Source organism: Elephantulus edwardii, unplaced genomic scaffold, assembly GCF_000299155.1.
Source record: "Elephantulus edwardii isolate Elephantulus edwardi_28Jun2011 unplaced genomic scaffold, EleEdw1.0 scaffold00295, whole genome shotgun sequence".
Lineage (NCBI taxonomy): Eukaryota > Metazoa > Chordata > Mammalia > Macroscelidea > Macroscelididae > Elephantulus > Elephantulus edwardii.
The window spans coordinates 2,084,060-2,092,071 of NW_006400045.1; positions in this window are offsets into that span (position 1 = coordinate 2,084,060).

An 8,012-nucleotide genomic window follows, 5' to 3' on the forward strand; every position below is an offset into this window, starting at 1 on the left:
TTTGTCTGACATACTTTGGGCATATTGCAAGGAGGGACTTGTCCTTGGAGAGTTTGGGAGAGTGGAGGGATGGTGCAGGAGAGGAAGACCTTAGATGAGATGGATCAGTTCTGTGATTGGGGTGGTGGGAGTGACTGTGTCGGAGACGGTGAAGTTGGTACAGGATAGAGCAGAGTTTAGGGCTCTTGTACATAGTGTCTCTATGAGTCACAAGTGACTCAACGGCACATAACAACAACAACAAGAAGCTGTTATTGTGGGAGAAAGAAGAACAATCTCTTCCCATGCAATTCACTGCCTCTGAAAACCTACAGGGGGGGCAGCTTTGTATTGATTCTGAGTTAAGGGTCCAAAACAACAACAACTATCGCAGTTACTGAAGTTCCCCATTGCCAGCTAGCTTGCCTGTTCTTTTCTCTCCAATGAGACCAAAATTGTTATAGGCTATACACTGAAGGACTGTTAGGATATTAAGGGATGTAGAATTTCTCCTTTAATAATTCCTCAACTATTTGGTTTATTAGGTGATGATGACTATAAGTCTCTCTGATGCAGTGAAACTGTGAACAACAGATGAAATCTAGCCTTATTTTATACTATCCTCACAATTTCTGCCATATTCAGAATTATTAAGCTTAATGCTTATTCAGTGCTAAAACTTTTCATTCTATTCTGTTTGTGGAGAGATTTCCTGGGTTGGGAGTTTCCCAATCCCAGAAATCGTCTCAACATCTTTAGTGTTGTTATTTCTACTGTCTTGGAGAAATTTCATCCAGAGTTCAAATTTGCTTCATAGAGGCAGGAATGGTGAAACATAGTCTCAAATATTTGGGTCATGTTGACAGGAGGATCATTCCTTGGAAAAAATATTTCATGCTTGGAAAGGTAAAGGATCATGGAAAAAAGAGGCAAACCCTCAATAAGGTGTAGTGACACAGTTACATGGAGTGATCCGTGTAACAGTGAGTTCCAGCATGACCAATACGGTGAGGACAGATAGTTCAGAATTCAGATCCATTGTTGAAGAGTCACTATGAGATATATTTGAATTGAGGTACCTAACAACAACATATAGTAATAAATGTGTTAAACCACATTCTTCAAAACAATAATAGTGACATTGTTAGCCTGAAGGTCATCTACAAATTTCCAGATAGAACTACCTTTACCACAAATTTCTAAGTGTACTGTTGTAATCTCATGTAATCCAAGAATGTTTCCAATTTTGTAGTTTGTTATAATATATATAAAATATATAGCATAAGTGATGTTAGCAACTTCAAAATCATTTGAGAACGTTTTGTAAGTGCAGATGTTTAGGCCAAACCAATGGCCTATTAAATCAGAAACTGCATTTTATCTGAGCAGGTGAATTAACTGAAGATCATACTTATTTGCTGTTATGTGCTCTTAAGTAAAAAATTCTTTATAGCTGGATCTCCAGAGTTTATCAGAAGTAGTTAATTGTATTGGAGGAGATTTTTTTTTTCTTTTTTAAACATTGTTTGGGGACACAAAGTCCATTTTAACTCATAATTACTCCACTTGTCTGTGTCATGTCTGTGTTGAAACATTCTGAATAGGGCTGTCTAGGCTGCAGATATTTAAGAAACTGTTACATTTACAAAGCAGCTGGTGAGTTCAAATTGCTGACCTTTTGTTAGCAACTGACAAGTTTATCCTCTCTACCACTGTGGTGTTGTGTACTGTCACGTTGGAACTCACCCATAGCTAACTCTCTAGTATATTTTCAGAGGCAGTGAATTGCACAAGAGATTGCCCTGCTTTATCCTGGAGATGGTGGATTCAAACCCAGTACCTTTTTAATTGGCAGTGTCATTCTTTACCACTAAGCCACCAGAGCTTCTGATAGATATTCAAAAAACAAAACAAAACTACTCTCCCCCCTGAAAAAAAAAAACAACCTCTTTTTTTAAGTATAATCTTATTTTCATTCAAGATTAGTTTTTATGTTTTAATCCCAAGTTTTTAGTCAGTTTTGTTCTGTCTTACCTTCCACTTATTCTCTGTATCTGAAATGCATGCCAGCAATGCAGTCCCTAGTTACTTCTGTTGTATGAAAGGGAAATGAGGCCCACCTGGACTCTATTTGCTTGATGGTTATACACTCCACTGATGAAGTTACACTTCACCAACAATCACTTATTATCTAGGCCTCACTTAACAAAAGCTCCCTTTTTTTCTGGTATTACTTCAAGCCATGTTTTTCCATTGGTACCTCCTTCCCCATTGTTTTATTAGATCTGCTGATGGAAAAAGGTGATTCCCTAGGATGAGGCTTCATCAGTGTGATTGGTGTAATCATGCCAGACTGATTAAATGACTGCAGAGGAAGCCAAGCAAGAGTGGGTTCTTAATATGATCCTCTGAAAGTGGATATGCTCCTGTGGCCATAAACTGCTAAATATATTATCTCAACCTACAATACAGCTTTGTCAGGAAGGAAAAGAAAAGATTCCTAACACTTAGAAACAGTGGGGAATTTCAAACACTACTTCCCTCTAATCCACATTAATATCCTATGCATCTTAAAATTTAAATAAAAGCCCAAAACAAAGATACTGGAGCACTCTAGTACTCGCACTTATTTATTATTTTAAAAAATATAAACAGAAAAAATATATTGACAATAAAAATTTACTAATCAAGTCCATACTACATTGTTTAAGATCCTGTTAAAATAAGGTAGATTTTTCTTCTAACGATTATTAATTAAGTCAATGAATATGGAAGATAAATGGTCAAGGAGGCAGAATAACAAGAAATAAGATCCAAAAAGAGAGAGATTTTTGGTTTATTTATTCTCTATTTTCCCTAAGGAATAAGAAAACTTATCCTAAAAAAAATAATTTAAGGTTGCTATCAAAATCCACAAGAATAAAGTATTATAAATTTTTGTACTTACTTTTAATTTAAACTATTTTTTGAAATTTGTTTCGTTTTTATTATTATATACCAGATTATATAATAATTTTGATCGCTTGCTATGCATCTGAGAGCTGGACAATGAATAAGGATGACAGAAAAAGAACTGATGCCTTTGAGTTGTGGTGTTGAAGAGAACTAAACATTTCAAGGACGATCAAGAGAACAAATAGAAATGTCCTGGAGATGGTGCCACTGGAGTGAACTTTGGAAGCAAGAATGATGAGGCTTTGTGTCACGTACTTTGTGCAAGTTGCTAGGATGGGCTATTCCTTGTAGAGGTATAAATACTGGGAATGGTGGAGGGGTGGCAAAGGAGAGGAAGATCCTCAACCAAGGGAATTGATGTAGTAATTGCCACAATAGGCTCTAGAGTGTCAGGAAGTGTAAGGATGAGAGGATAGATCTTTTAGTTCATGAGTCTTTCTTGACTTAATGACACCTGAGAAAAACAGCAGCAGCAACAACAGCATACTAGATTAGTCTCTTCTGACACCTATCTCTGTCATCTCTTACTCTGTCTTTGTAATGACCTTTACAATCTTCATGAATGATATTCTTTTCTTCTTTTTTTTATACACAGATGATATTTTTTATATCCTCCTATAGTTCATCTGGTCATCGTTTATTAGTGTTCAAGACCTCAAACTTGCTCTTCAGCTAATTTTTAATTTCAGGAGGGACAGACTCAAGGTCAAATTTTTGTTCTTGTGAATTTATTTTTATTTTTTTAGCTTCAGTTTGACTTTATGTATGCATGAGTAGTTGAAGATCTGTTCCAAAGTCAACACTTGACCTAGTTTTTATAGCTAATATTGAGCTTTTCCAATAATTCTTTCCACAAATATAATCAATCTCACTCTTATGCAGACCATCAAGTGAAATCTATGTGTATAGTCATTTTTTGTGTTTTTTATAAAAGTGCAATAAATAAATAACTGATTGTACAAAATTCTATCATTCTCTCTCCAGCCTCATTTTAATCACCAAGTCTATATTTTCCAACTATTCATCCTTCTTCCTTGTTCTCAACTTTTAATTTCCAGTTAACAATTATTATTAATTAAACTTGATTGTATATTGGATCGATTTTAAACTGAAAAAGTTGGTAGAAATCTCTTTCCTCTTTTTTTGCTCTGGTTGTTGTTGCTGCATATGTTTGAATGATAGTGGTATTAAGTGATCTTCCTTATACATATATGGATATGTTTTTTTCTGCCACTCACAACATTGTATTTCAGGAAGGATCTAGAAATGGCCATTTTGACTGTGAATGCAATTTCATTTTTCTCACTTTTTCATTTCTAGTGTATTAGTTCATATGATTGTCTCATTAAAAATGTTCCAATCCCTCTCAGCTTGCCAATATCCAGTATGTCAATATTTATGCATTCCATTTCTTTAACAATGTCCTGGAGAGGGTGAACATAATTTGTTCATTGGAGACAAAGATTTTGAAGCTCTGCCTCACATACATTGGGCACATTGCCAGGACAGATCCAGTCTTTGGAGAAAGACATCATGTTTGGAAGGATGAAAGATCAGTGCAGGAAAGGAAGACCCTGGGTGAGATAGATTGACACAATACTGTGGTAATAAAGGTAGGTGTGTCAGAGACAGTGAAGCTGGCTCAGAATATGACAGGGTTAAGAGCTATTGTTCATATGTTAGCTAAGTAGCAATTGCCTTGATGGCACATAATAACAACAACAAATTAGAGTATATACCACTACTACTAGAATTTAGGATATTGTACAATGTTCAAAGACCCTTAAGTCATTAAAGTACAAAGGTATATAGTACAAAAAATTGCATTGCAATCCTACAGGTGTGCAGTTCAAATCCACCAGATGCTCTGCTGCAGAAGGAGCGTCAATCTCCTCCTTTATCAGTCAGATACAATTTGATGACACACACATACAAAATAATAAAATAAATTTTTAAAAGGTATATTATGTATTCTTGTATTGTTTATGGACTTTAGAAAGCACAAATTAGTGGCTTTGGTTGCCAGATAAGTAAATTTATAATGAATATTAGCTGTGAATACATGGAATTATATATTTAGTGTTGTAATACAGACTTGTAACAACACATATGTTGTTTTGGGGTACCATCAAGTGGATTCCAACTAACAGTAAACCAATATAAAGAACAGAACTTCTCTGTAAGGATTTTCCCCCCATATCTTCATGGATCAGATTGTCAGATTTGAGGAGTCATCTTTATGGTGACCAGCCATGGGATTAATTTAGAATACATTACGTTACCAGATATTCTAAAACAATAAACACTTCCTTGTTATTGTTGTTGATAGGTTCCATTAAGTTGCCTTTGATTCATAGTGGCCCTACTATATACATTAGTTCTGAATCCAGTCCTATCTTGAGCTAGTCCCTTGCCCTATGCTGCATCATTATCATGGTCCCTACAATGCCTATTGTTCCAGTAACTGTGTCAATCCATCTCATTAAGGGTCTTCCTCTCTCCATTATGCCTTGTCATTTTGTTGTTATTTTTAGGTACCATTGAGTTAACTACAACCCACAGAACCTATGGACAATGGATCTAAACTCTGCCCTATCCTATGTCATCTCTTTCTCATTTTAGCTAACCCTTCACCTTTTCAAGCATGATGTCCTTCTCCAAAGGCTGGCTCTTCTCTATTATATACCCAAAATATGTGAGGCAAAGCTTCACCATTCTTTCCTCCAAGAGGCACCCTGGTTCCAACTTCCAGAGGACATAATTGTTTGTTCTTTTGGCAGTCCCTAGGGTAGTCAGTACTCTTTTCAAGCACCACAGCCCAAAAACATCCATTATTATTATTCTGTCATTCTTAGTCATCATCCAATTTTCAGATACAGAGTAAGTAATTGAAAAGCCATTGCTTGAATCAAGTGCATCTTAATCCTTAAAGTGACATTATTCCTTAACATTTTTGAGACATTCTTGATAGTTGATTTTTCCCATTGTAATAATTTTCTAATATCTTGAATGCTAGTACGAAGGGTGTTGATAGTGGAGTCAAGTGAGATGAAATTGTTGACTATTTCAGTCTTTTCTCTATATACCATAATGTTGCCTGTTGTCTAAAAGATGAAGATTTTTCTCTTCTTTGTGTTGATTTGTAATCCATTGAAGGATATAGTCTCTGACCTTCTGCTGTAAATACCTCAGATCCTCCTCACTTTCAACAAGCAAGGTTCCACCAATTCCATAATGCAGGTTGTTAATTATTTACCTGCTCCTAATGCCACATTCTTCTTCATAAAGTTCAGCTTCTTGAATAATTTGCTCAGCATACATATTAAATAGAGGTGGATAAAGGATACAGTCCACAGGAACATCTTTCTTGATCTTAAATAATGTAGTGTTCTCATCTCAATGTCAACCACAATTTGCTATGACACAGTCAAATGCCTCTACATAGTCAATAAAGCACAAACAGACATTCTTCTGATATTCCCTAATTTCAGCCAGGATCCATCTGATATCAGCAATGGATATCCCTGGAGTCATGGCCTCTTCTAAATCCTGCTTGAACCTCTGGCAATTCCAGCCATTTTTGAATGATCTTTAGCAGTATTTTATTTGCATGTGATAGCAATGATATTATTCAATGATTTAAACATTCATTTGGATCACCTTTTTTTGGAAATAGAAACAAATATTGACCTCTTTTAATATATTGGCCAAACAACCTGCCTCCAAATTTCCTGGCTCATCTCTTAATTGAAACAAGTCAAATTGTATCCCATCAATTCCTGGAGCCTTATTTTTTGCCAAATTTCTTCAATGCAGCTTCCACTTCTTCCTTCATTAACACTGGCTCCTGTTCGTATGATAATTCCCGAAATTTTTCAGTGTCAATCAATTATTTCTGGTACAGTAACTCTGTGTATTCCCTCCATATCCTTTTCAAATTGTGACTGACATTGAGGAGAACGGGAATCCTACAGCACTTGATTGTGCTAAAGAAGAACATATATCTGGATCAGGAGGCTGATTTGCTGACAGAGCAGCAGAGCACTGCATGGTTTGGTATTGGAAAGGGAGGATATTAGGGTTGCATTATCTCTCCATACTGGTTCAATCTATGTGCTGAGAAAATGATCTGAGAAGCTGGAGTCCATGAAGAGGAATATGATGTCAAGATAGGAAGGAGACTCATCAATAACCTGTGTTATGCAGATGACACAACTTTAATTCCTGAAAGTGAGGGGGACTTGAAGCACTTGTTGCAGAAGATCAAGGAATCCAGCCTTCAATATAGCTTATGCCTCAGTATCAAGAAAACAAAGATTCTTAACAATGGACCAATAGGTTGTGTCATAATAGATGGAGAGCAGATTGAAACTGTCAACAGCTTCATCTTGCTTGTATCCACAATTAAATACCACCCTTGGCATGAGCAGTCGGGAAATAAGGGGACACATCACACTGGGAAAATCTGCAATTAGGGATTTTTCCAAATTACTGAGTGGTGACGTCAGTTTCAGGACTAAGGTACATAGGTGATTTTGTTTTTTTGGTTTGGTTGGTTTTTTTGCTTGTTCGTTTGTTTTTTCTGATTACTAGTTATGCATCTGAGACCTGGACAGTAAATAATAAGATAAAAAGAATTAATGCCTTTAAGTTGTGGTGTTGGAGAAGAGCACTAAACATCCCATAGACAGCCAAGACAATGAACAGATATGTCTTGTAGAGGGTGCATCTGGAATGCTCTTTTGAGGCAAGGATGACAAGGCTTCACCTCACATACTTTAGACATGTTGTTAGGAACTGCTATTCCTTGGAGAAGAACATGACATTGGGAAGGGCTGAGAGTTGGCAAATGATGGAAAGACCTTTAACTAAATGGATTGATATGGTGACCGCTGGAATTGGCCCCTGTGTGTCAGAAAATATGAAAATGGCTCATGATAAGGCAGGGTACAGATCTTTTGTTCATAGGGTTGGGTCGCTATGAGTGTTTCTCAACTAGATGGAACCAAACAACAACAACAGCAATAACAACAGTGTTCTCTCGTTTTGTTTTCACAACTTCTTGGTTTAGATATAGG